Source organism: Otolemur garnettii, unplaced genomic scaffold (assembly GCF_000181295.1).
Source record: "Otolemur garnettii isolate 467f Iridium unplaced genomic scaffold, OtoGar3 scaffold00012, whole genome shotgun sequence".
Lineage (NCBI taxonomy): Eukaryota > Metazoa > Chordata > Mammalia > Primates > Galagidae > Otolemur > Otolemur garnettii.
This window is the reverse complement of record NW_003852407.1, coordinates 2,247,918-2,256,327: the sequence shown is the minus strand read 5'-3', so window position 1 is coordinate 2,256,327 and position 8,410 is coordinate 2,247,918.

Below are 8,410 nucleotides of genomic sequence, written 5' to 3'. Positions count from 1 at the left end.
CGGTTAGGGTGAAGGAAGGAAAGTGTGGAGCATGGAGGATTTTTGAAACAGTGAAACTATTCTGTGTGATGCTTTAATGGTGGATACATGTCATTGTATTTGTCAAAACCCATAAAATGGGGTGGATGCGGTGGCTCATGCCTGTAACCCTAGCACTGACATGGATGGATTGCCTAAGCTCTGAAGTTCAGGACCAGCATGAGCAAAGCAAGACTTCATTTCTACTTAAAAAAAAAAAAAAATAGAAAAACTAGCCAGGCATAGTGACGCATGCCTGTATTCCTAGCTACTCAGGAGGCTGAGACAAGAGTTTGAAGTTGCTGTGAACTATGAGGCCACGGTACTGTACCCAGAGTGAGCCTTTGTCTCAAAACAAAACAAAACAAACTCTCAAAATCCCTATAAAATGTACAACACCAAGAGGAAATCCTGATGTAAACTATGAACTTTGAATGATGATGTGTCAATAGAGGTTTGTGGATTGTAACAAGTGTGCACTGTGGTGCTAGCTGTGGATAATGGGGGTGGGCTGTGCGTGCGTGGGGAGCGGGGTCTGTGGGAACTCTGTACTTTTTGCTCAATTGTGCTGTGAACCTAAAACTGCTTTTAAAAAATAAAGTCTACTACAAACAAAAACAAAACCCTGTTTTTCATATTTATGATATTTAGTCTGGGCTACTTATATGCTCTTATCACAAACTGCCTGAGATTATAATCTCGCTTTGTAGAGGTGATAATTATTTGGATGAGAATCAATCCACCAAGATAGCACAGCAATCGTAAATCTTTAAGCACCCAGCAACAGAGTTTCCAGATACATGGAAAACAAGTAAACAAAACCAAAAAACATAATAAAGCTGTAAGGAGTAATACAAATCCACTGCTATAGTTGGAGACTTCAACACCCCCCGCAGCAATAATAGAAGTATTATTAAATAGGAAGTTAACAAGAAAATAGGCCTGAATAACACTCCCAGCCAACAGAATCTAACTGACATTTATAGACCACTCTACCTAACAACAGCAGAATATGCTCCCTTCTCAAGTGCCTGTGCAACGTTCATATACATAAATCATACCCTGGGTTGTAAAACACAATTCAACAAATTTAGGAGAATTGAAATTATACCGAGTGTGCTCTCTGACCACAATAAAATCAAACTATAAATCAATTACAGAAACAGAACAAGAAAAACTTAATATCTAGAAATTATACAATACATTTATCAATAACATAGGTTAATGAGACACTTCCAGGGAAATAATAAAATATACTTATCCGAATGAAAGTGAAAATACAACATATCAAAATTTGTGGGACATAGCTAAAGTATAGCTGAGAGAAATTTATGGCACTAAGTGCTTATCTTAGAAAAAAAGAAAGGTCTCAATAGCCTAAGTTCCTACCTCAGTAAAATAGGGGAAAGAAGGGCAGACTAAAGTCAAAGAAGCAGAAAGAAAGAACTAATTAAGTGAAGAGCAGAAATCTTAATAAAATTGAATATAGAGAAACAGTATAGAAAATCAGTATAAGAAACTGATACTTAAATCCATAGGACCAGGTACGGTGGCTCACACTGTAATCCTAGCACTCTGGGAGGCTGAGGCAGGTAGATTGTTTGAGCTCACAAGCTCACAAGACCAGCCTGAGCAAATGTGAGACCCCATCTCTAAAAAAAATAGCTGGGCATTGTGGCAGGCACCTGTAGTCCCAGCTAGCTGCTCAGGAGGCTGAGGCAAGAGGATGACTTGAGCCCAAGAGTTTGATGTTGCTGTCAGCTATGACACCATGGCAGTCTACCAAGAGTAACAAAATGAGACTCTATCTCAAGAAAAAAAAAATCAATAAAATTGCCAAACCTCAAGGCTTACAAAGAGAGAAGACACAAATTACCAGTATCAGCCGTGAAACAAGAATCACTACAGATCCTGAAACCATTAAAAGGAGATGCTGTTGAGGAAGCATTTGAGTAAAAGAAAAGAAAAAACTAAATTAAAATTAAAGGATAAAAGGAGAATACGACAACAGGTTTATGTTATAAATCCAACAACTTGGAATAAATAAGGCAATTTCTTGAAAACTGTAAACTACCAAAATTCAACGAAGATAAAATAGTCTGAATCATCCAACAATGATAAGGAAATTGAGTTCATAATTGAAAATCTCCCCCAAAGAAATCTATAGGTTTCACTGGAGAATTCTGCTAAATATTTAAAGAGGAATTAAGCCCAATTTTATACATTCTCTTGCAGAAAATAGAGGGGAGAGCACTTCCAAGGTTATGAAGCCAGTACTGATAGTAAAATGAGACAAAGACAAAGCAAACAAAACAGAACTAAATGACAAACCAACATCTCTCAAGAACATAGACATAAAAGGCTCAACAGGATGTTATCAAAACAAACCCAGAGATATAAAAAAGAATCATATACCACCAAGTGGGATTTATTTCAGATATTAAGGATGCCTTGAAATTATTTTTTGAATTTTTTTGCTCCCTCTATCCCTCTGCAGCCAATGCCTTGAAATTTTAAAAGTATGGGCTTGGGCTTGGTGCTTAGCAGCTAGGACACCAGCCACATACACTGGAGCTGATGGGTTCAAGTCCAGCCCTGGCCTGCCAAACAATGACAACTACAAACAAAAATAGCTGGGCATTGTGGCAGGTGCCTGTAGTCCCAGCTACTTGGGAGGCTGAGGCAAGAAAATCACTTAAGTTGAAGAGTTTGAGGTTGCTGTGAGCTGTACTGCATGGCACTCTATTGGGGGTGAAAAAGTGAGAATCTGTCTCAAAAAAAAAAAAAATTGATGGTTGCAGCCATCATTGTTGTTTGGCAGCCCAGGCTGGATTCAAACCCACTACCTTAGGTGTATGTGGCTGGCGCCTTAGCCACTTGAGCCACAGGTGCCGAGCCCACACAAAATCTTGATAGGAATGTTTGTTGCAGTATTTATTCCTTACAGCTAAAAGGTGAAAAAACCCCAAATGCCCATCAACTAATTAATGGATAAACAAAAGGTGATATATCCATACAATAGAATATTTATTCAGCCATAAAAATGAAAGACTGATATATATGTACTGCAACATAGATGAACCCTGAAAATATTTTGCTAAGTGAAAGAAGTCACAAAAGATTGCTATTGTGATCTCATTTGTATAAAATATCTAGAACAGGCAAATTATATGAAATCAGAGATTAGGTTAATGGATTCAAGGGCTGGGGAGCAGGGAGAAAGAGATTTACTACTATTGGCTATGGAGTTTCTTTTTGGAGTAATGAATATGTTCTGGAATTGTTAGTGATGTTTTAAAACCTTTTGAATATACTAAAAACTACAGAATCGTGCACTTTAAGTGTGTGAATATTGCATGTGAATGATATCTCAATTAAAAAGTCTGTCAATGTAATCAACCATATCAGTAGTCTGACATGAAAAAATCATATATTCCTATCAATTGATGTAGAAAAACCATATCACTAAATCCAACTCTGAAAATACTCAGGCTGAATGCAGTACTCATGCCTGTATTCCTAGCACTCTGATGGGCCAAGGTGGTAGGAGCCCTTGAGGTCAGGAGTTCAAGGCCAGCCTGAGCAAGACTGAGACCCACTTTCTAGTTAAAATAGAAAAAATTATCTGGTATGGTGGCATGCACCGGTAGTCCCAGATACTTGGGAGGCTGAAGCAGGAGGATCTCTTGAGCCTAGGATTTTGAGGTTGCTGTGAGCTATGATGATGCCACTGCACTCAAAGTGGGGTGACAAAGTGATACTCTTGTCTCAAAACAAAACAAAATAAAACCAAGAACATTTACAACAAAACCTTGTAGTTAACATTATATCCATGAGTGAAAGACTGAATATCCTCTCCTTAAGATTGGGTGCAAGGCAAGGATGTCCTCTTTTACCACTCTTATTTAATGTAGGACTAGGAACTTTAACCAAAGCAATAAGACAAGAAAAAGAAATACAAGACATACAGATTAGGAAGTTACATGTATTTAGATGGAATTGTTCAATATAAATACAAAGTTAGTTGAGATGACACAGAAGGCAAACTCAAAAAAGTTCAGGTTTCAAAATAAAAGGAGAAAAATCAGCACAAGTAATCCCCAAATTTCTAGGGAACTGATTTAAGAGGCTCAATGCAAAGGAGTAGTTACTGCAAAAGATACTGTTAAGAAAAGCAATATATAAGCACCAAAAAGTCAGGAAAAGTAGAAAACATTTAATTGGTTAAAGAGTTAAGCTCTTTGAAGTACAAGAATATGAGGTCTAACGGTCAAGTTTGCAAACTTGCCCCGTGCCCTTATGTTGGCAGCACTGTGCAAACAACTCAGTAAGGTTTCATATCCTTGGTACATCAGTGTCTCACAGTTCTGTTTGTGTTAATGTGTGCTAGTGGCTTGCTGAGTGGTGTTCATTATTGTTGCTGCATGTTTCTGTGTGTCATCACAAAATGTCAGAGCTTGAATTAGAGCAATGACCCACTATTCATAAATTTCTCAGTAAACTTGAGAAGAGTGGATATGAAATCAGGGATGTGTTAGTCTAAATTTATGGGGATAATGCCAAGAAAAAAGGGCAATGTACAAATAGATTAAACATTTTTCTGAGGGGAGAGAAAGCATCTCTGATGGAGAGGGGTCAGGCAGCCTGTAACGAGCAGAACTGATGAAAACATTGCAAGAATCCACCAAATTGTGCATCAAAATCATTGGCTGACTTTGAGAAGCATAGCAGACTGAGTAAACATTGATAGAGAAACAGGAAAATTTTAACTGAAAATCTCGGCCAACAACTCATGGCTGTTACATCACAGCAATGCACCAGTTCACACAGCACTGTCTGTGAGGGAGTAACAGACTGTAATTATTTTAGAACACCCTCCCTGCTCACCTGATCTGGCCCCTGGTGACTTTTTTCTTTACCTGAAGATAAAGGAAATATTGAAAGGAAGACATTTTGATGACATTCAGGACATCAAGATAAAACAACAACAGCTCTAATGGCCATTCCAGAAAAGAAGTTACAAAATTACCTTGAAGGGTGGACCAGGTGCTGGTGTCAGTGCATAGTTGCCCAAGGAGAGAACTTCAAAGGTGACCATAGTGCTATTCAGCAATGAAGAATGTAGCACTTTTTCTAGAATGAGTTCACGAACTTAATTGTTAGACCTCATATGCTATAGTACATACCACATAAGATATATAAAAGAGTAAAATTTGAGGGCGTCGGCCCCATATGCTGGAGGTGGTGGGTTCAAACCCAGCCCTGGCCAAAAAAAAAAAAAAAAAAAAAAAGAGTAAAATTTGATTAAAAAAATAAAGCTAGAACAACTAAGGAGGGACATTAAGTACAGAGCAGAAAATAGGTAAAGAGAGAAAATATAGACATTAGTCTGGAACAAGTATTAGTTGATAGAAAGGTTAAGGACAATGTTTTTATACAGTTAAAAAGGAAATCTGATAATATACTATAAATAAACATCATGATTTTGCTACATTTTAAGTTTATATTTAGTAAATACTAACCTACCACATAAAGACACTTGATTGGAAAATGCACCAGTAATTACTTTCCTCTTTAATTTCTGCCTCCATTTTAGATGATGTCATGTGACTTGGAATTCCTTCCTCTCCATATTCTACTTCGCTTCTAATTAGCCACCTGTGTTTAAATTTTAACCATTGTGAAATGCTGGTTTTCTTAACTTCCGAGATTCTCTAGTTAAGGATTCAGCATCTAACACTGGGTTCTAACAGAGATGAAAATTTTACCATCATAACCTAACCCACAGAATACATCTTCCAGAGACAGTGGGGGGACATGTACCAAAGGGGAATTTGCTCCTTTTTAGCTTTAGAATTCACCGATCCTGTCTGTGCCTCATTTTCTTTGCAGATAAACTATGCTTTCATTCATTTAGCCAACAGATAATTATTTGGCCTCTACTAAGTATCTGGAATACGTTAGTGAACAACAACAACAAAAAAGATCCCTGCTCCTGTGGAACTTACACATGCGATACAGGGAAACACAAAAATTACGCAGAGATATAGTAAGTTAATTATACAGTATGTTACAAGATGATAATGCTATAGAAATTACAGAGAAAACATAAGAGTGTAATAGGGCCGGAAAGGTAAGGACTCTAGCGCCTAGGGCAGGATGCAGTTTTAAATACTGGGGTCAGGGAAGGCCTGATTGAGAGGGTGCTGTCCGAGAAAGACCTGTAAGATAAAGAGTTAGCCAAGTGGGTGTTTGGAGGAAGAGTATTCCAGGGAGGGCCACACATCTGGAGCGAAGGCTAAGTTGACAGCAGATTAGCCAGAGCTTTGTAAGCCTTTTAAAAGACTTCAGCTTTAATGAGAAGCCATTTCTGAGTTTTAAGCAAAATCATGATGTCACACTGTAGGTGGCATGAATGGAAGCAGGGTGATAAGAAATGGGGTTGAAGATACCGTTTTGAAGGCGGTGCCAGCTGACTCTAAGGGACCTGGGCAACCAGAAGGATGGTCTTGCTCTTAGTGGAGAGAAGGCTGCAGGCAAAGCAAGTCTGAGATAAATATTTCTAGGGTTTCAAGGGTGTTTCAGGGCAAATGGTGGCCCCTTTTATAGCTTTAATCCAAAGGTCATTTCTCTGACTTGGTACTTCCCACCATCTCTCCTGCCAATCCTCTTCTCTTTTGCAACCCTAAGCCTTAGCTTCAGGCAAGGAAGGGCAGCTTAATTTTCTAAGCACTGATTGGCTGGCTCCTTTTACCCTGAAAACCTAATAATAAATCTCTGCTAAAAGTTCTCCTCCGGGTGCTGGTTCCTGAGGGGATGTGATGACTTATTTATTTTGGTCATGTGTAGGAGCTGTTGAGTTTACAGTCGATAGAATGAGATTTAAAATATGCCAACTGTCCGCTAGGACCTGAATTGAAACTATTATATTAACTTACTTTATTTAGGTCCTTTTGTGACAGAGGCATGGGTCCCTCTGGTCAGGTTTGCACTAAAGTCATTGCAAGTGAAACTTCCCCAAGGCTGTATTTTTATGTTTCATTTTCAGACTCTTGGTGCCATAGGAGCAATTAAAATTTGTGAATAATGTTTTTTCCCCCTTGATAAATAATGTGGATGGCCTGCAGTCTGCTCATATCCCCGGCAGGAGATTTAATAGGCTATTGTTTTAGTAACAATGTGGAACAAATTGTAAACATTTATCATCTCCAAAGTTTTGTGAAATTTTCAAAGCAATGTCAGTTAGAACCAAAGCTCTAATCCCCCAACACAAAAGCCTTTGTGATTTCTCCGCATTCTCCAAAAACATTTTGTCTTCCAGTAACTTCTATTTATTATATAAAATAATATTGTAAAATCTACTAGAAAGTGAAGAGTAATGGGTAATAAGTTTAATGTCCTCTAAAACTGATTTTATGTCTCTTTAGCTGCTATGAACATTATTCTAATATATATGCCATATATCAATATGCATATCAATAAAATATCCTCTATAGTAGGATTTAGTAATAAATTCCCTTTGTGTTTATTAGTATGTTTATTAGGAGATAAACTACATATATGCTAGTGAAGATATTTCCCAATATTTTTATTTTATTTTATTTTATTATTTTTTTTGAGACAGAGCCTCAAGCTGTTGCCTTGGGTAGAGTGTGTTGGCATCACAGCTCACAGCAACCTCCAACTCCTGGGCCCAAGTGATTCTCCTGCCTCCATCTCCCAAGTAGCTGGGACTACAGGTGCCCGCCACAACGCTTGGCTATTTTTTGGTTGCAGCCATTATTGTTGTTTGGTGAGCCCAGGCTGGATTCGAACCTGCCAGCTCAGGTGTATGTGGCTGGTGCCTTAGCCGTTTGAGCCACAGGTGCCGAGCTATTTCCCAATATTTTTATCTACAATCTTAGAATTTTTAAATCTTTATCCTGACCCTTGGAAGTTACCAATTCAAATAGGAAAGTTCCAAGATTTGAATCTTAAGATCAAATTAATATTTTACCAGGGGGAGAAAACTCTTTACAAATTATCATGACTCCTAATATAGGATCTTAGAGGAGAAAGACACAGATCAACTAGTATTGCCTAACTTCTTCTAATGTCTTGTACCAAGTGTGTGGGGAATACAAAGAAATATAAATCACGGGCTAGACCACAAGAGACTCACAATCCAGTTGGCAGAATGGCCAAAAGTTAAATTGTCTTCTATGAGATTGCCTTCTATGAGATTATTGCCTTCTATGAGGGCATAGAAGGCAATCATCTCATGATTAAGTGGATATCAAAGAGACCTGAGAAGATATGCTATTTCTGTGAGATAATCAGGAAAGACTATGGTAGGAGTGAAATTAGACAGAAATCTAGGGAAGGTGAATTCTAAATGGATGGGAGAGAGGGG